This window comes from Camelus ferus, chromosome 11 (genome assembly GCF_009834535.1).
Source record: "Camelus ferus isolate YT-003-E chromosome 11, BCGSAC_Cfer_1.0, whole genome shotgun sequence".
Classification (NCBI taxonomy): Eukaryota; Metazoa; Chordata; class Mammalia; order Artiodactyla; family Camelidae; genus Camelus; species Camelus ferus.
The window spans coordinates 69987208-70006623 of NC_045706.1; the positions used below are offsets into that span (position 1 = coordinate 69987208).

The window sequence follows — 19416 nt, forward strand, 5'->3', positions numbered from 1 at the left end:
TGTTAGAAACAGTTAAAAAAAAAAAATTCAGAGAGACTATTGTGATGGTCCAACTTGTTGATTTGATTCAGATTTAATTCAGCTCAAAGGGCATCTCTTTAAAACTCACCGTATGTGGCCCAACACCTGGAAGACTGAAATCTGGCCCGTGGCAGTCCTGCTCTCTGCATCCTTTATCATAAAGTAAACTGTGCACATGTAGGCAGTACAGGCTGCCTTTAGCTCCCCGGGTACCAGTGGTTCTGAACCACCTGGAAGTCATGAGGCCCTTTGAGGGACATCAGGACACACTGATGTACTAAATTCCATCATATGCATCACCAACAATATCCACAAGCAGAAATACCTGGGCAGGATAAAATTATAGAGAGGAACACTGGCGGCCATGAAGAAGAGAGAGAGAAAAAAAGCAGCTCTATTTCCCACTGGTCATCTTTTGCTACATGTTCATTCATTTTATTATCTTGCAGACATCAGTGATAAACCAGAATGGGAACAATATTTTAGAATGTCTGCTCTGGGTCAACTATGACTGAATTCTGATGTAGTCATCGTGTTGTAAGACATCTGGCCTTTGATGGAAGTGTGAGAAGGAAGGTCTCTCCTTTCAACTGGACCAGAAATAAGTTCCACTAAAAGAGTAAGGGGCCAGTGCATCTGATCTCACAGCAAAACTTCTAGAAGAGGCAGGTTTTAGATGGTCATCACCTTGCAGACCTGCATTTGCAGGGCAAGGGACTTCCTGCCCAGATATTCTGCCTGCAATTAGCACACACTGCCACCAGGGGGAGAAAGAGCGCTTTATCATGGTCCCAAAGATCCCAAAATTCAACTCCTGTTAACACGTTAATCATGACATATTTTTCCATTCATTTTTAAGGCAGGGGGAGTTTCCCTATAAAAATCTAACTGTCTGGGGGGGAGGGTATAGTGCATGTGGTAGAGCACATGCTAAGCATTCATGAGGTGCTGGGTTCAATCCCCAGTACCTCCTCTAAAAATAAACCTAATTACCTCCCCCCAAATAAAATAATTACAATAATACATGGAATGGAATGGAATGGAATGGAATGGAATGGAATAAAGCTAAGTGTCCAAACACAGATGTTGAACAACAGTGGTTTTTCACGCCATAATGGGGGGCTGGAACATTAGAGGGAGAAGTCTTAGGGTGGGCAGAAATGCCCAGTTGACGTTTGTCGGGCCCACAGCCAGCATCCAAACAACTGCTGTTTTGAAAGAGACAGAGAGAGAGAGGACCAGGGTGCCACCCTGATCTTAAACGTGTCTCCTTCCATCTAAATCCTTTTTCTTTTGTCTAAAGGAGTAACGGCTGGCTCTGTGTGCATCTCTTTGTTTTTGTTTTATTTAAGTTCTGGAAGTGTCCTTAATAGGACTTCGGTACAGGATGTTGAGGCTTGCACGGGAGATCCAAAGGAATTGGCTCCAGCTGCCGAGAAGAAAATGAATCCCTCTAAATGGCATGGACACGGAATAACATCCTTGACGGGTAATGAACAGTGTTCGAAGCTCACTGCTGTTTATGCTGGAAAACCAGCCTCGTAAGAGCCCACGGGAAGCACTCGTGCTGGGGGGACAACCGGACGGATTTGTTTCACAGCAAAGCACACTTGGCAGTCCTGCCCTCCCCGTTCAGGACTCAGATAGAGTCAGATGCCATCATCCTAGGCTGAACCCCTCCAGCCAGCCTCCTGTGTTTTTGGGCACCTCAAATGTCAAGCTTCTATTAAATATGAAAAAGAAACCGAGATGCAGAAGGAATCTCATCCTTCCTCTCAACAAGCTTTCAGGGCTGTTGAGGTATCACCTTTAAGCCCTCACCGCAGGGCTTTTCAAGTGCTTTTGTTTACTGCTTGGTTTTTTTGCTTTGGTTTGGTTTGGTGTTTTTGCTTTGACTTTTTAGCAACGGAACCCTTTTTGAGATGAAACCTTTCAGGAGACCTAAGAACAGATAAAGCCGAGGCACTCTGGATGGTACCCTCTTCCAGCCTCCCCCAAGGCATTCCTGGGACCCTCTCAGAACACAACTCGAAAATCACATCCTTTTGGCATTCTGAAGAAAATACACAGATTCAACAGTGTTGAGGAGCTGTAAATACTGCCAGCTCCAAGTTGCCTAGTTTTTGTTGCTATCCCAAGTTCATGTGACATAAGTGAATATTTCATGGCACAGGGTCTTTAAGAACAACAAGAGGTTAGCATCTTCATCCCCTGTTTGGTAGAGACAGACTCATTTCAAAGATGCTAGTAAGGAGTGGGAAGGGTACAGCTCAGTGGTAGAGCGCATGCTTAGTATGCATGAGGTCCTGGGTTCAATCCCCAGCACCTCCATTAAAGAAAAAAAGTGAGTGAATTTGTGATTCCACAGATGTGAATAAAATATTAATCTCAGTAAGATTCACTTACTTGGAACATGAGACCAAATCCTCAGCTGTAGTACTAATGGTTTTAACAGATCTCTAACGTTCCAAAGCATTTTTCAGTACTTCCTTCTAATTTTTTTCTCTCTTAAAATCTTTTTCCTCTTTCTTTTTTTTTTCTTTTTTCCATTTGTAGTGTGGGAAAGATTAACAAGCAAAGACCATTATCCACAGCTTCCCAGCCAGAGACGGGCTTAGCTAACACGGCAAAGTTAATTCAATCAGCACGCTTTTCTTTTGTGTCTTTTTCCGTTTGTCTCTCTCGTGGCCCCACGGAGTGGACAGGGTGGATGTTATGGTGCCCCTTCAGCAGACGATGAGGTGATTTCTCACATCCAATAGATCTTGGCTCTGGAAAAAGTTCCAGAATGACACGCTCCTTTTCCATTTTTAATTTGCATGATCGGGACCAATGCAGCCACCCACTCCAAACAAAAATTTAACCCTCCCGGCGAGGGGTGGGGGAGATATAGCTCAGTGGTAGAGCATGTGCTTGGCATGCACGAGGTCCTGGGTTCAATCCCCAGTCCCTCCAACAACAAAAAAAATTAATTAACCTAATTACCTCCCCCCAAAAGAAAAACAAATAAATAAAACCAAAAATATATTCAAAAAGAAAAAGAAAAAACTGTAATCCTCCCGCTGGCTTCCAGAAGAGGTGAAGCTGATTACCTGTGGTTATCCATGCAGTCAGTACCAGAATGAGCTGACTGATTCTCAGTCACCTCCCCCCCAAAACTCGCAAGGCTGAACCTATGCCCCCCAGAACCCCTCTGCCCCACTGCCGCCTACAGGAGACGCAAACTTGAGAAGTTCACCGTCTCCTCCTTCAATGGTAGAAAACTAAAGGAAAAGAGTACAGTGTAGGGAAAGGCAAAAATGAAGCTATGGAGATGATGAGAAAAACCATCCTGGGACGTTCTGGCAAAGAGAGGAAGAGAGCTAACAAAGACAGAAAGTCACAGGAACACAGAGTGCTCAAGTCCACGGCAACAATTTATTCTTAACGAACCTCACTAAAAACAAGCTCCCAGAGGGACCAATTACACGTGGCAGCGCTCTGGCAGTGACTCGGGGAGCAGTCATTTGAAGCCACCCCCGGGGATGAGAAAGTCACCATGTCCCACAGCTAACGGGCTGCCTCGGTGCCCACCTCCTTCCAAACCATAAGCTTGTGCTGGCTTAGCGTTGTCTCAAGCCCGTCAGTTGTAACACAGTTTGTGTCAGGAGACAAGTGGCACGTTGAATAAAGGTCAAGTGGAAAACTGTCCTTTCTCCTACATCACTGTCATCGACAGGTAAAGGTCATTCTACCCAAGCCACTGCCGTGACGGAAAATAACTTTGTCTGCTATGACATATTAAAAAGCCCCTCTGCCATGGGCTTTCTGATTCCTCTTACACTTGAAGGGCATTAAACTACTTCCTTCAAGGTATTCCAGCTGCTGCGATGACAATAATTTGTTTGCAAACAAATTTGAGCAGAAAAACAGCAAAACTACTATATATAAAGTAAACAACAAGGTCCTATTGTGTAGCCCTGGGAACTACATCCAGTATCTTGTAGTGACCTATAATGAAAAAGAATATATGTGTGTATATGTAGAACTGAATCACTGTGCTGTACACTAGAAATTAACACAGCATTGTAAATCAACTATACTTCAATTTTTTTAGTTTTTAAATTAAAAAAAAAAAAAACACTGTGTCAAGGCTCCTGGTCATGACGCCCAGCAAACTGGCACCAATGCAAAGACAAATGGCCCCTCCTAGAACTTCCCACCCACCACCCAGGGGATGTCCTTTCATCCTGCAGAGTGTCTGCCTCCTTCTGACTGAAGACCCCGGGAAACCTTCAGATATTTATATACCATAAAGGTTTTGGTTTCCAAGTCTTATAGAAAACTTATTCCAAATTCCCTGGATAACTTTTTTTAAAGGAAGGTCACAAGGAAGCTCCCAAAGGCAGGGCGTCCGGAGCAGCTGCGTTCACGCCATGCTTTCGGCCCCCGTGGATCTGGGAGCAGGGGCACCAGGCAGACGGGGCAGCAGAAGCTGGGCTGCAGACTTGTGAAACCCGGAGGGAACAGCCACCCGTTTTCTTCCGGTGTGTCTCTGTCCTCCAGAATGTGCTGGTAGTACTGTTTGCTGTCAATTTTCTATTAGAGGGGATGCAAGATTTAATTAAGTGCCTGGACAGTTCATAAAAAAAATGATCTGTCCAATGATGTATCACACAGTGCAGGACGCCCACGAAAGAAAAGGGGCACCATGTCATTGCTTTTATGCAGAGGACATGGATGCCACGTCTGTAAGTGACCGTGTCAAATGGATCAAGTCGTTGTCTAGGAACTGCAGCTTCACCCTCTCTGCCCGTGAGGCTGCAGGTCACAAAACAGCAGAGACCAATAGAAAAATGACTAGAACGAGGACCTGTCTCTCGTCTGTCTCTTCTTCTTCACTCTCGTCTTCAGCACTGCTCCATTTATGTCTCGTTTTCTGCCTTTTCCATTTCTTTCCATCCACCTGCCAAACCCAGAAAACCAGCTCTTTCAAAGCCTAAGCAGAGTTTCCCCTTCATGTTCTCAATGTCATCCAATGTCAGGCCACGGAGAATGAAGCCGAGAAGGAGAGACTTAAGGTCACGAACTGGAGACTGCAGAGAAGGAAAACTGCCGCTGGAGATGCGAAGGAGTTCAGCTCTAAATGCCTCACAATCATTTGCATGTTTTAAAACACAGGGCTTTCCCTCAATACCGAATTTTTTTGCAGCTTGAAAGAAATCAAGCTATGTGCAAATAAGCTGCTTATGGCTGAACAGAAAAAAAGAAGCCAAACCATCCTACCTGATTTTCCGCATGCTTTTGATGCTAACTGCAGGCAGAGAGATTATGCAGACGCAGTCACACTTTACATCGCGTTTTCTTTCTTTTTTTCTTTTTCGTTTTTTTTGGGGGGGGGGGCAGAGGAGGTAATTAGGTTTATTTATTTATTTTAATCCAAGTACTGGGGATTGAACCCAGGACCTCATGCATGCTAAGCACACGCTCTACCACTGAGCTGTACCCTCCCCCATGACACTGCATTTTCTAATGTGTGGTACCCGGGAGGGGGGGATGAGGCTGAGGGGTGGGCAAAGAAAGAAGAGAACAAATAATCCATCAATACCTGCGCACCAGACACCTGGTAGGTACCTCACGTACCTCGTGACCCCAGTTAACCTTTCACCCACACAGCAGGAGCACAGGTGTTATCATTCCTAGCTGATCCAGGAGCAAACTGGGATCCAAGGATGGATGACAGGACGAGAGGGCACTGCCACCACACTGCCCTGGGGTCTCCTCCCCTTGTCCTGGGACTCTGTTCTGCCTGCTGAGCAGGTTAGCAGACACTTCACCGCTCATCAAAAGTCAATTCTACCTCAACTAAAAATACATAGAATTAAAACTAAATACGTAAATAAACACTTGTTAAAATTCTTCACAGTTCCCGAAGGTGTTTCAAACTACTGACTCTCCCTGGTTGAATAAGAGTAAATTGTTTCTAATTGTCACTTCATGTAGAAATAGAAGAGCTGATTCTGCCAGTTGAATTCATCAGTCCATCAATTCAGAGACAGGACATGGGCCAATCAGCCTCACATTATATACATAATAACTCGCTGATGGATTCAACGTTTTCTGAGTCTAACCCTCCAAGCCCGCCCAGACATGGCCACAGTCAGAGATAAATCAGAGGTTATATTGTTTCCCTGGGAGGATGAGGACCAACCTCTGGAAAATCTCTAAATAGAGGCAACTTCAATTCAATCTGCGAGAGCAGGTTTGGGAAAGGACGGACTGTGTGATCCACCGCACTTCCCTCGGTCCAGCAGAGTTCAGGCATTCGGTCAGTGTTCCCTGGCCGAACGAATGAACCCTGTCTGGTGTTTTTATCATAATCTTCTTGTATATTTTTAACATCCCTCATTTAGAAATGCCTATGTTGCTCTCAATCATTCTTTTTAAAAAAAAGTTATAGCTCAAAGTGTAGTTAATATTATCATTTTATTTTTTGGTTTTTCCTTACTTCTTCTATTAACATTAACTATAAATTATATTGCTTTTTGGAGCTTACATTTTACACCAAATTTGCATGTGTTGTATTTCTGATTGAAAACTGAAATCTCTAGGTCTCATACTAAGGTACTCTATTTCCAGTTTCAGAGATAATTCCTGGTACTGGTTAAAACCAAAAATATTGATAAAAGAGATTCTGGTGATATTAAATTAATTAACTATATCACTATGCTGTACACCAGAAACTAACAGAACGTTGTAAATCAACTATACTTCAATTTAAAAAACTATTAAAAAAAAAAGATGATAGAGCTTCCTCTCTCTCTCTCCCTCTCTCCCTTTCTCTCTCTGTCTCTCTCTTTCCCACTACATTCACCATCACATTGTGAGGAAGCTGAGCAGCCCCATGGAAAAGCCACAAATAGCTGTTCCAGCCACAGCCCTCTCTGAGCCCCAGCGGACAGCCGGCGCCACCTGCCTGATGGGAAAGTGAGAGCTCAGATGACCCCAGGCCCCAGTTATACAAATGGAGAAAAGAAGGGCTACCTCTACTGAGACTGCTTCAAATGATAGATTTTTTAGCACAATTAATGTCATTTTGATAAGCTACTAAGCTTGGGGGAAGTTTGTTATGCAGCACTAGCTAACAGGCACAGATTTTGGTGCCACAGTGAGCACTGCCACAACAAAGCCCCAAACATGTGGCAATAGATTTGGGGCTGGTGGGAAGTTGGAAGGGCCTTGAAGAAGATGGTTAGGAGAAGTATGATTGATCTCGAGGAGGCTACTGGTGAGGACTTAAAGAAAGAAAAATGTTACTGGAAACTGGAAAAAAGGACCCTTGTTCAGCAGCTGAAAGTTTAGAAACACCGTCACCTGAGGTGGAAAACAGAACATGCCCCTATTGAGCTGGGTGGTCTGGCTAGGGAGACTTCCAGGCAGGGCACTGAAGGGACCACCTGGTGGCTTCTCACTACCCACAGTCTAATGTCAGGAGAGAGAAATAAGCTGAAGAAATAATTATGAGTATAAAGGAGTCAGGACTTGCTGAGCTGGAAATTCAAATTATTTCTCATTTCCAGCCTCTCCAGAGGACAAACAACATTAAGATTGAGAAATGGCTTCTAGGCAAAGATCAGATCCAGAGAGCTGTCCGGAAGATACGGTCAAACGAGGAAGCCAACCAAGGACATAAATCGTAAAACCCTTTTTAAGAGCTCAGAAAGATTTAAAGAAATGCATCACAGATCCTTTCAAAAAGTCACACAGCCCTTTAAGACTCTGAGGAGCATGACCCCAACTCCTCCAAGCCTTCCAGGAAGCCTGAAAAAGGATGCTCACCTTGAAGAGATTTGTGGGTATAGCTTCTGTCTGATGGAGATTACAGATTGATTCATAAAAAACCCAAAATGTTTTAAAAAAGAATTATGCCCATTTGGAAAAAGAGACAAAGTGCAAAATGAAAAAAAAAAAAAAAAAACAAGAAAAAGCATTTGGGCCACCCAACTGGTATGAGTGGAAAGCCAGCTACAAACTCAGGCTACTTCTTAGGGAGAAGGAAGGATGACCTGGAGTGTAGAGCCAAGAGCCCACAGGTCAGAGCCACAGGAGATCATTTGCAGGCAGTAGGGCTAAACACTAATCAAGGAGCTGACAAGAGCTGGACTTCAGAACTGCTCTGCACCGGCGGCTGCTGTATGCCACCCACGCCCCGCTTTGTGAACAAGGGTCTTTAGCAGTTATCCCGCCCCGCCCACCATCGTAGGCTGGGATCATGGCGGTTGACAGCCCAACTCATCAGTGCACAGGTGTTCAGATCATCAAGGGAAACTGTACTTGAGAAGCTGGGCTCAAGGAGACACATCTGAGGAGCCTCACCTTCACCTGCACCTGACTTTGACGTGGAGATCACAGACACCAACCCCCAGCCAAATGCCTTATTATACGAGACTTTTGAAAGGTCTTGAGAGGGAGTGAATCTATTTCTCATGTGGAAAGAATGTCAAAGCATATGAGAATAGAGGGCAATCTGTGGGGGTTTTAAAAGATGCCGACAAGATCTTTGGATGCTCCTCCCATCAACAGATGAAGTCGAATGACCCTATGCTTGCATGTGGGTCACCTTTAGTGACTGACTTCTACAAAGAGAAGGCAGCAGGAGTAACACTCCTTGACTTCCAAGGTCAGTCCAGAATAAGTGACAGTTTCTGCCTACATCTTTCTTTTGGGATGCCATCACTGTACTATGAGGAAGGCACATGGAACGGCTACAGTGTAGCCCTGGCCCCAGCCAAGCAGTCAGCATCAACCAGCAGAAATGTGAGTGAGCACGATTCCAACCTCCTTCAACCTGCCAGGTCAACGCCTGTGAGTAGAGATGACCTGTCCCCACTGAGCCCTGCCCAATTGTAGGTTCGTGGGCAACATAAATGGTGTCACTGTTTTTCTTAAACAGCTTAATCGAGTATAACCTACATACCACACAATTCACCCCTTTAGGGTATACAATTCAATGGGTATTGGTACATTACATTAATGTTTTAAATTGTGGTCAAATATATGTAACATAAATTTTGCCATTTTAACTATTTTTAACTGTACATTCAACAGCCGTAAGTACATTCACAATGTTGAGCAAACATCACCACCTTCCATTTCTAAAACCTTTTATTATCTCAAACAGAAAGTGTGTACCCATTGAGCAATAACTCCCCTTTCCCCCATCTCTATTAACCCCTAATCTGCTTTCTGTTTCTGAATTTGCCTGTTCTAGGCATTTCATATAGGTGGAATCAAGTATTTGTCCTTTTGTGTCCGGGTTATTTCACTTAACATAACGTTTTTAAGACCCATTTATGCTGCAGGATGTATCAGGACTTGATTCCTTTTTATGGATGAATAATTGTATGCATTTATCATTGTATGTATGTATATTCCATTATATGTATGTATCACAGTTTATCCATTCATCTATTTATGGGCACGTGGTTGTTTCCACATTTTGGCTAATGTGAAAAATGCTGCAATGAACACTGGCATACAAATGTCTGTTGGAGCCCTGCTTTCAATTCCTTTGGAAATATACTTAGGAGTAAAATTGCTTAGTCATAAGGTAATTCTGTTTAGCTTCTTGACAATGATCAAAGTGCATTCCTTTGGCAATGTATGAGGTTCCAGTTTCTCCATATCTTCCCCAACACTTGCTAATTTCCATTTTTTTATAGTAGCCATTCTAGTGGGTATCTCATTATGGTTTTGATTTGTATTCCCCTAATGATTATGATGCTGACAATCATTCCATTTGTTTATTGACCATCCATAAATCTTCATCATCTTGGAAAAATGTCTATTGAAGTCCTTTACCCATTTTGGGGGAGGGAGTAATTAGCTTTATTTATTCTGTTTTTTAATTGGGGGTAGTTTTTTTTTTCAGTCAGGTAATCAGTCAGGTAATTTACATTTTTCAAGGAATGAGTTTATTTCATCTAGTTTATCTAATTTTTGGCACAAAATTGTTCATAGTATTCTCTTTTAGTCATGTTTATTTTCATATGTTTCATAGTGGTATCCTCATTTTCATCTCTAATTTTAGTTATTTCCATCTTCTATTTTTTTTTTACCAATTTTGCTGATTTTTCAAAGAACTAAGTTTTGTTTTTATTGATTTTGTCTATTGGTTTTCTACTCTATTCTATTGATCTCTGCTCTAATCTTTATTATTTCCTTCCTGCTGCTAGCTTTGGGTTTAGTTTGATCTTTTTTTCTAGAACCTCAATATATTAAGTGAGATTATTGATTCTGAGATTTTTTTTTTTAAAATGTAGGTATTTATGGCTGTAAATTTCCCTCTGACCACTACCTTTGCTACATCTCATGGGTTCTAAAATGTTGGATTTTCCTTTTCATTCATCTTTAAATGTTTTCTAATTTCTTTTGAGATTTCTTCTTTACCCATTGGCTGCTGAGGAGTATGTTTTTAATTTCTACATGTTTGTGAGTTTTCCAGTTGTCCTTCTGGTTTTCATCTCTACATTCATTTCGTTGTGGTTGGAGAAGATACTTTGTATGATTATAATCTGTTCAGTTTATTGAGATTTGTTTTGTGGCCTAACATGTGGTCTCTCCTGGGGAACATTCCATGTGTACTTGAGAAAAATATGTATTCTGCTGACATTGGTGGGGTATTCTGCATATGCCTGCTAGGTCTAGTAGGTTTATAGTCTTAGTCAAACACTCTATATCCTTATTGATCTGTTTAGATGTTTTATGTATTATTGAACGTCATGTATTGAAGTCTCTAACTATAACTTGGAGCACCATTTCTCTCTTCAGTTCTGTTGCTATTTGCTTCATTTTGGGCCTCTGTTGTTTGGTGGGTATATGTTGAAAATTGTTACAGCGTCTTGAGGAATTGATGCTTTTATCAAAATATAATGCTTCTTCTGTCTCATAACAGTATTTATTTAAAGTCTATTTTGTGTGATAGCATGGACATCCCAGCGCTCTTATGGTTACTCTTTGCATGGAACATCCTTTTCTGTCCTTTCACATCAATCTATTTGTTTCCTTGGGTCTAAAGTGAGTCTCTTGTAGACAACATATCAGTAGATTTTTTTTTAATCTATTCTGCCAATCTCTGCCTTTTGATTAGAAAGTTTATCCCATTACATCTAAAGTAATTATTGACAAGGGAAGGATTTAATTTCTGCCATTGTTATTAACTTACTGTATGTCTTTCTTTTTGTCCCTCATCACCTCCATTACTGTATTTTAGTGCATTTAGTTGATTTTTTTAATACTGAACTCTTTTGATTTCTTTATAATTTCTTTTTGTGTATATTTTGTTGGTAGCCTTTTGTTGTTGCCAAGAGGATTATTTTTACCATAATAAAGTTATAACAATCTGATTTGAACTGATACCAACTTAACTTCAATAGCATCTAAAAACTCTACTGTTATACAGCACCATTTACATTATTGTTGTCACAAATTACATCCTTTTAAATATAATAACTATAAATTACATTATGCATTTATCCTTTAAATCATGTAGAAAATAAAAAGTGGAGTTACAAACCAAAATTACAGTAATACTAGCTTTTACATTTGCCCATGTATTTTTCATCATTGAATTCTTTATTTCTTCGTAAAGCTTCAAGTAACTGTCTAGTGTCCTTTTATTTCAACCCACGGGCCTCCCATTAACATTTCTTGCAGGGCAGGTCTAGTGGTAATGAACCCTTTCAGGTTTTGTTATCTGGGAATGTCTTAATAGCTCCCTCATTTCTGAAGGGCAGTTTTGCTGGATATAGAATTCCTGATGGACAGTTTTTTCTGTCCACACTTCAAATATATCTTCCCACTGCCTTCTGGTCTCCATGGTTTCTGATGAGGAATGGCTGTCAGTCTTACTGAGGATCACTTCTATGTGAGGAGTTGCTTCTCTCTTGCTGCTTTCTAGATTTTCTGTCCCTGGCTTTTGACAATTTGATTATAATGTGTTCCCATGTGGGTCTCTTTAAAGTTTATCTTACTTGTAATTCACTGAGTTGTTGAATTCGTAGATTCAAGTCTTTCATAAAATTTAGGAAGTGTTCCACCATTATTTTTTCCAAAAATTCTTCTGCTCTTTTCTCTCTTCTTCTTCTGGGACTCCCAGAGTTAAATGCTGGTCTGCTTGATGACGTCCTAGAGGTCTCCCAGGCTATCTTCAATGTTCTTCTTTCTTCTTTCTACTCCTTAGACTCAGCTTGTTCAGTTGTATCTTCAAGTTTGCTGATTCTTTCTTCTGCCTGGTCAACTCTTCTGTTGAACTTCTGTAGTAAATATTTCATTTTATTTATTACACTTTTCAGCTCCAGAATCCATTCCATCCATTTTTATAATTTCTACCTCTTTATTGACATCCTTATTTTGTTCACACATCGTTTTTCTGAATTCCTTTCTTTAGTTCTATGTCCATGTTTCCTTTAGCTCTTTGGACATCATTAAGATAGTTGTTTTAAACTCTTAATGTAATAAATCTGATGCCTGGGCTTCCTTGGGGATGGTTTTGGTCCAGGTATGTTGCCTCTTTCAATGGGCCATGTGTTCCTGTTTATTTGTATATCTTTTGATATTTTGTTGAAAATTCGACATTTAGATATGTGGTAACATGTTAAATAATGTGGTGACTCTGGAAGTCAGCTTCTACGCCTTCCTCATGGCTTTCCGAGCTTTGCAGGTTTTACTGTTGAAGGCTGTAGTGGTCCATCTGTTTAGGTACTTTTCAAATTATTTTGCCTCTTCCAGCTTCCAGTGGCTACCAGTGTTCCTTGGCTTGTGGTCACATCACCTCCCCATCTCTGTTTGTCTAATCTCCCTCTGCCTTGCTCTCATAAGGACACATGTGATGGCATTTAAGGCCCACCCAGATAATCCACGATAATTTCCTCATCTGAAGATCCTTAAGTTAGTCACATCTTCAAAGCTCCTTTTCCAAATAATGTAACATCTACAAATTCCTGGGATTAAGATGGGATATATTTTTTATAGGGGTCCATTTTTCAGTGTACCACATGTAGCAACAGATGAGTGAAACAGTGGTTTGAGGGAATAAGTCAAAACACAAGGAGAAAAGTGAGGGTCTTGACACTGTTTACCCCCTGACTCCACCCTCTCCATCAGTAAGTTCTGTTTTCTACTAGTACTAGTTTGAATTGGGTCTCTTTCTCTCCAAAGTAGAGAGTCCTCATGCAAAAAAAAAAAAAAAAAATCAATTCTAATGTTAACTGAAGTTTCACATATTTATATAGCGACAGTTTACTCCAACGAAGTTGGCGTTCCTTGAAGGGAGGTCATCTCGTATACCTATTCGGGTTCACTGCAGCAGAGTAAACCCGGCAAATTCCAGCAAAGAGCTGCTCTGTACACGATACACTGGCTTGAGGACCAGGCTCTGCTCTTAACTTAAATTCTGCTGAGGAGTTTCGGACAAAACAAGATGCCAGTAACAGTCAGGCTCATTTGTGGGCAGGGAACGGAATAGTCAACCCAGTTACTCAAGTCACAAGAGTCTGCCTTTTTTTTTTTTTTAACGCTTCTGTCAAATGTCTGCATATGACCACAGAGTGGTCAAACCAAGTGATTCAAACTTTTGTGGAAACACCTGCATGTGTTTAGAATTTAGCTCAGTTCTGAGTCAATTAGGCCTCATGTTATGGGTTTAATTGTGTGCTCCCGAAATTCGTATTTTGCAATCCTAATCTCCAGAACCTCAGAATGGGACTGCATTTGGAGGTAAGGTCTTTAAAGAGTTCCTAAGTCCAAATGAAGTCATTAGGGTGGGCCTTAATCCAATCTGACTGCTGTGCTTATAAGAGGAAGAGAGGAGGACACACACACACACAGAGGGAGGACCATGTGAGGACACAGGGCGAAAATGGCCATCTGCACACCTAGGAGAGAGGCCTCAAAAGGGACCGACCCTGCTGATTCCTCAGTCTTGGACTTCCAGACTCCAGAATGGTGAGAAATAAATGTCTGCAGGTTCAGCCACCCAGTCTGCAATCACTTGGTTACAGCAGCCCAAGCGACTAGCACGCTCCTTCTGTTAAGGGAAAAGCAGCCATGTGTACTGATATAGAGACAGGTTGGACGTGGAAGGATTGTAGGGGGAGATTCAGTCCTGTTTAGGTTTTTGCCCCTGGTCGCAGGCACACCCCTTCCAGGTCTGTCGGCTATCCCATAGACCTGTAGAAAGAGGCGGAATGCTCCGTAAAAACATTTGCGAAGTGAAATTGTTGACATTTCTAAACCCCTGAGGGCCCTCCCTGAGGGGTGATCACTCTATCCCAGTGAGCTGGCCTCAGACAATCTAAGTCATTCCTTTATCCTGTATGGCCACCCTCAGAGCAGCTGAATTCCTTGGGCCCAGAAGGAACAGTCTCTCAAGTGAGCTTGCTGTCCTGGGATCCCAGCCAGCCTCTCGGCCACTCTAGGAAGGAGGCATGAACACAGAAAACCAGTGGGAGCAGCTTCAAAATCCATCTTCTAAGTACAGGAGGGACTTCCTGCCCACCTTCCCACTCCATCAACCAGAGGCTACAGCTTGTGTCACTTGCAGAGTCTCATAGGCAGATACACAGAAAGAGACTAAGATGTGTCCACTATTAGCACAACCATCTGTAACCGTGCAGGACCCTATGGGGCCTCCCCAGAACAGATCCCCCTGCCACCATGTCCTTTGCCTGCCTCTTGTCTATAGAAAAACTTTAGTCTCCTAGGCTTCTCCAAGTTTCAAAGAGTACATTTAATCAGAGAAGTGAGAAAATGCAGAAAGAAAGGAAAACAGTCAAGTAAGACAAAATAATAATAGTTTAGCCATTAAACAAAGTCAAGGACCTTTAGTTCCTCCTCAAGAGCTACAGATAATATTCTGAGTCATGTCTTTTGAGCTGTTTTGCAGACACTGAAACTCCCACCAGGTAGAAGTTAACCGTGTGCTGCCCACAAGCACGGAGACCTCAGACTGGTTGGAACCAGAAGGTTGATGATTTTGACTCCCCATGACCTCACCACCAACCAATAAGAAGACTGTCCACAAGCTGATCACACCCCACAACCCACCTCCCTCACCCTGTCTTTAAAAAACTTTCCCTGAAACCCATCATGGAGTTCGCATCTTTTGAGCACTAGCTGCCTGGACTCCTTGCTGGGTGCCTACAATAAATGCTTCACTTTCCTTCACCAAAACCAGGGGGCAGTAGATTGGCTTTATTGCCCTCGGGTGTGCGGACCCAAGTTTGGTTCAGTAAGACTTAGTAACATCCATTTAAAAAGTGCTGCATTTTAGCTAGAAGGAAAATGTGTCCATGTTCCAACTAAGTACCTAGTTAAGGAGAGGAGATGGGAAAAGAAGAATTATTTTTAAATTTGTCTTGATGTTTTGTATTCAGCAGCACATCAAACCCTGGTGCTACCAGGTTTCACCATGAATACCGCACCTGACAATAATGCGCGTGATCCTTGCAGGACAAACTGATTTCCTTACAGCCGGGGAAGCAAAGCAGAGACCCACCTGGGGACTTGTGATGTGGCCAAGAAGAGGGACAGCCACTCCCCGGTGCTTCGACCCCTACAGCTCCAGGGGGGTCTAACATAGTCCACATTTTCACACCAAGACATACGGAGCTGGGTGTACACCCAGCTGGAACACGGGGGAGAAAAGTTATCTCACTGAGATCATGTTTTAATCCGCTACAAATGAAAGGGATGCATGTCACATGCAGATAAACCAGCTGGGTCGGTGCGCAAAGCTCAAATCTCAAGTTGGTGGCATAAGACTGAATGCACCCTTAGCACTCATGGAAAATGCCAGTACACAAGTCTGCAAACAGAACGGTGATGCTGTTGGCTGAGATTCCTGCCCTTTGCTCACAGAATCAGAAATTCTCCTATAAACATGAAAAGAAGCTCAGACAACGTAACCAAGGGAAGTAAATGGCATTCTGTACACATTGTCTTTCTATGGTGTTTGTTTTTATGTATTGCTTATCTCTCAATTTTCAAGTTTTTACCTAAAATAAGACGAGGCAGACACACAAGCTGTCTCTCCTGTGAGAATGATGCTAGAGGTTAACACTGAAATTATACAAGTGCTCATTTCCTAAAAGCCTAGTTTTGGAGGGTTTTTTTAGATAAAATCATGAACTTTTTCTGATGCCTCCCAGCGTGAGGCCCTCATCTGTTCCTTCCCCGGCTTCTTATGTAAATAAGAGTTTCTAGCATCCAAAAACTCCCCAGATAGGTTTTGTCCCCACAACTCCTACAAAGTTGTCTTCCACTTTGCGGTGCAAAATGCTCTCAAGCCAGAGAGGCGCGAGGCAGAGCCGAAGGGCGGCCAGAGCGCACGCGCGGGTCCCCTCCGCGCAGCCTCCACTGCCTCGCGGGAGAAAGGGGCGGTGACGATTGTTCCCGAGAAATGGCCGAGATCTCAGCCACGGGTGACTTGGCAGGGTCGTGGGTGGGCGTGTTTCACAAGTGCTAAGAATGCAGTCATTCAACCAACACCGACTTGAGACTCGAGCTGTTGTTTTTCGTGGGTTTTAGTGGAAGCCTCGTCATCCCAGGACAAGGGGAGCCTCAGTGCCAGCACCCCTCGGAGCCATGCAGGGGGAGCCCTGTGGGTAACAGGCCAGGAGGATGACATTTCCAGATCCCGGACGCAGCGAGAGGAGGGAGGGGCGTGGGCGGGGCCTGCGGACGGAAGATGCACCCACATTCACGACGGGGCTCACCGCTGCTCTTGCTTCTGGGAACCTGTTTAAATGCCAGGCTGGACAGGTGTCTCCGAGCAGATACCAAACGCAGCCCACTTTTCAAGTCAGAACACAAAACAATTCAGGCTGGACCCCCGGATGGCGCCCACGGTCCCACTGCCTCTGCTGTCCCGCGGGTACCAGGATGACCCGATTCTACTCAATCCTGTTTCCCGTTTCCTCCGCTCCCCGTGAAATGAGGTGAAATGGCATCAGTGCGTTTCCGCTGCGCTCAGTCACGTCTCCCAATCTGAGAAGAGACAGCATTAGACTCCAGGAAGCCACTCAGACACCAAGCCCTCAAGGATATGCAGGGTGGGGTCCCCGGGAAAGAAAGGGCTGTCGGCTTGAATCAATCGCACTCCACCACCAAGGAGCCACAGTGGATGGAGAAATCTCGCTAAAGAAAAAAATTCAGAAAAAAAAAATGATGAGAGTTTCGACAAGAACTGGTCCTTTGCTAGAGTGGTTTCATGCTTGGCCTGTGCCGTGATCGTTGTTCACTCGGTGCCTCACATTTTTACTGTACTAGAACTCTGTCATCACGGATATCAGCTGAGACAAGGACAGAGACACAGATTCAGCGGCGGCCCCTTTCCAGTCCGAGGAGGAAAGTCCAAACAAGCAGGTAAGGCCAGCGATGCTACGCGTCACATCGACGTGAGTCACGGAAGCGCTGAGGTCCACGTCCTCACAACCCCACCCCTACAACCCTTGAGCAGTGGACATGGCCCCCAGTGGACACGGGTGGGCAGGCGGGCCTTAGAGGCCATGAATCAATGCAGGAGCAGCCAGGACAATACCCATATCGAAAATCGTTGTCCACGCTCTCACTCCCTCCCGCCCAGCACATCTCAGATCCTGGCCCTTCCTCACCCATCTCTGGATGGCAGTGTCTTCCTCTATGGGACCGCGAGGGCGCATCCTCGCCCCTCCGCTGACCGCAGACGTGGGACAAGCAAAAATGCGATGAAACCAATGAAGCATCCTGAGCCTCTTGGAGAAAGAGCCTACACGAATCCCAAACAGCACCATTCTTTTTCTCCCAAGCCCTCCCAGCTTCACGAAAGAAAATAAGGAAATATTAACTTTCCTTCCCTGGCCGGGGAGAGATGTCATTAGAGGCCTGAGAAGGGTTTTTCCTACAAGGCACCAGTGGGGAAATCTGCGAGCACTTTGTTGAGCTAAAACGTGGAACTTTCTATTCTGCTTCAACTGTTCCTTTCTCTGCAACCCAAAGGCATTTTTATGAGGAAAACTAGAAAGAGAAAAGCAAAAAAGCCCAGAGTTTAAAGTCAATTTCTAGATGCTCCTGGCAAACCACGTGGACCCATCAGACCCCTTCCCCTGAGACACCGCACAGCTGCACAGCTGCACAGCTGCTCCGGACAGAAAAAGCAGGAAGTCCAAGCAAAGACGGTGAAAAGTGAGAGTGAAGTATCTGAGCAACTCCGAAAGTGTGTGTCAGGAATCCTGGGTAAACGAGATGAGCAAGGAACTTTTACTCAAATCCTACTTCCACAATCTCATTACAGCAAATTCTCCCCCTCAGCGCTGTCTGATCTTCCCTAATGACTCAGCAATCAATTTATGAGACTGTATTGATCACCTACGATGTGCCAGTCCAAGCCTTGGGCCCTGCCGTGATCCGTTTCAGACCCTCAGGCATGGTGACCAGGGACTTAGCAGGCAGAGGCAGGGGACCATGCCATTATTTGGGGGGGGGGGAGGGCGGTTATTAGGTTTATTTATTTATTTTTTCATGGAGGTTCTAGGGATTGAACCCAGGACCATGTGGAGCATGCACTCTACCACTGAGCTGTATCCTCCCCCAAACCCCGTTTCAGACAACAGCCAGTTTCAAATCTCATTCAAGGCAACCCGACTCTTGGATAGTGGCTCGTAGAGATGGGGGCCCTTCCATCTCTTTGCCCTCCTATAAAATATCCTTCTGGTGCATCTTATTCATCCTCCAGGGCCCGGCTAAATTGTCACCTCCAGCAAAAGGGACACAGCCCATGTGGACTGAACCCCACCTGCCAGACCAGCCGGCTACCATACCACAAGTCTGATTCTCCACAAAGGAAAGTCCCACACCAGGGTTTTCCCAAACCTCAGCACGTAGCCCAGTCACCCAGGAGGCTTGACAAAACACAGAATGCTGGGCCGGTCCCAAAACTTCTCATCCGGTAGACATACGAACAAGGGGGGACAAAAAGGCAGAAACACGACGTAAAGATGCCTTTACATTTGCAACATGGGTCATTTGCAAGCAACATGGATGAACCTAGAGATCATCATTCTAAGTGAAGCAAGTCAGACAGAGAAAGACAAACACCACACATCACTCATATGTGGAATCTAAAAAAAAAAAAAAAGAAAGGACACTATCAACTCATCTAGAAAACAGAAACAGACTCACAACAGACATAGTAAACAATCTTATGGTTACCAGGGGAAAGAGGGTGGGAAGGGGTAAATTTGGGAGTTTGAGATTTACAAATGTTAGCCACTATATATAAAAACAGATTTTTTTAAAAAGTTTCTTCTGTGCAGCACAGGGAACTACGTTCAATCTCTTGTAATAACCTTTAATGGAAAAGAATATGAAAACGAATAT

At 43.7% G+C, this 19416-nt stretch overlaps 1 protein-coding gene, 1 long non-coding RNA gene and 2 other non-coding genes across 9 annotated transcripts in view; 2 read left to right on the forward strand and 2 right to left on the reverse strand.

Moving 5' to 3' along the window:
- Window positions 1–19416, reverse strand: part of TSNAX (translin associated factor X) — a 393490-nt gene that overhangs the window by 244804 nt on the left and 129270 nt on the right. The window lies entirely within an intron of this gene.
- LOC116667262 lies at window positions 761–18868 on the reverse strand. Its single transcript, XR_004324090.1, has 3 exons — window positions 18858–18868; window positions 17466–17472; window positions 761–835 (listed from the first exon to the last, which is right to left on the reverse strand). It is a non-coding gene; the product is annotated as an uncharacterized LOC116667262 (long non-coding RNA).
- On the forward strand, window positions 2279–2352 carry TRNAT-AGU. Its single transcript has one exon. It is a non-coding gene; the product is annotated as a tRNA-Thr (tRNA).
- On the forward strand, window positions 2905–2976 carry TRNAA-GGC. Its single transcript has one exon. It is a non-coding gene; the product is annotated as a tRNA-Ala (tRNA).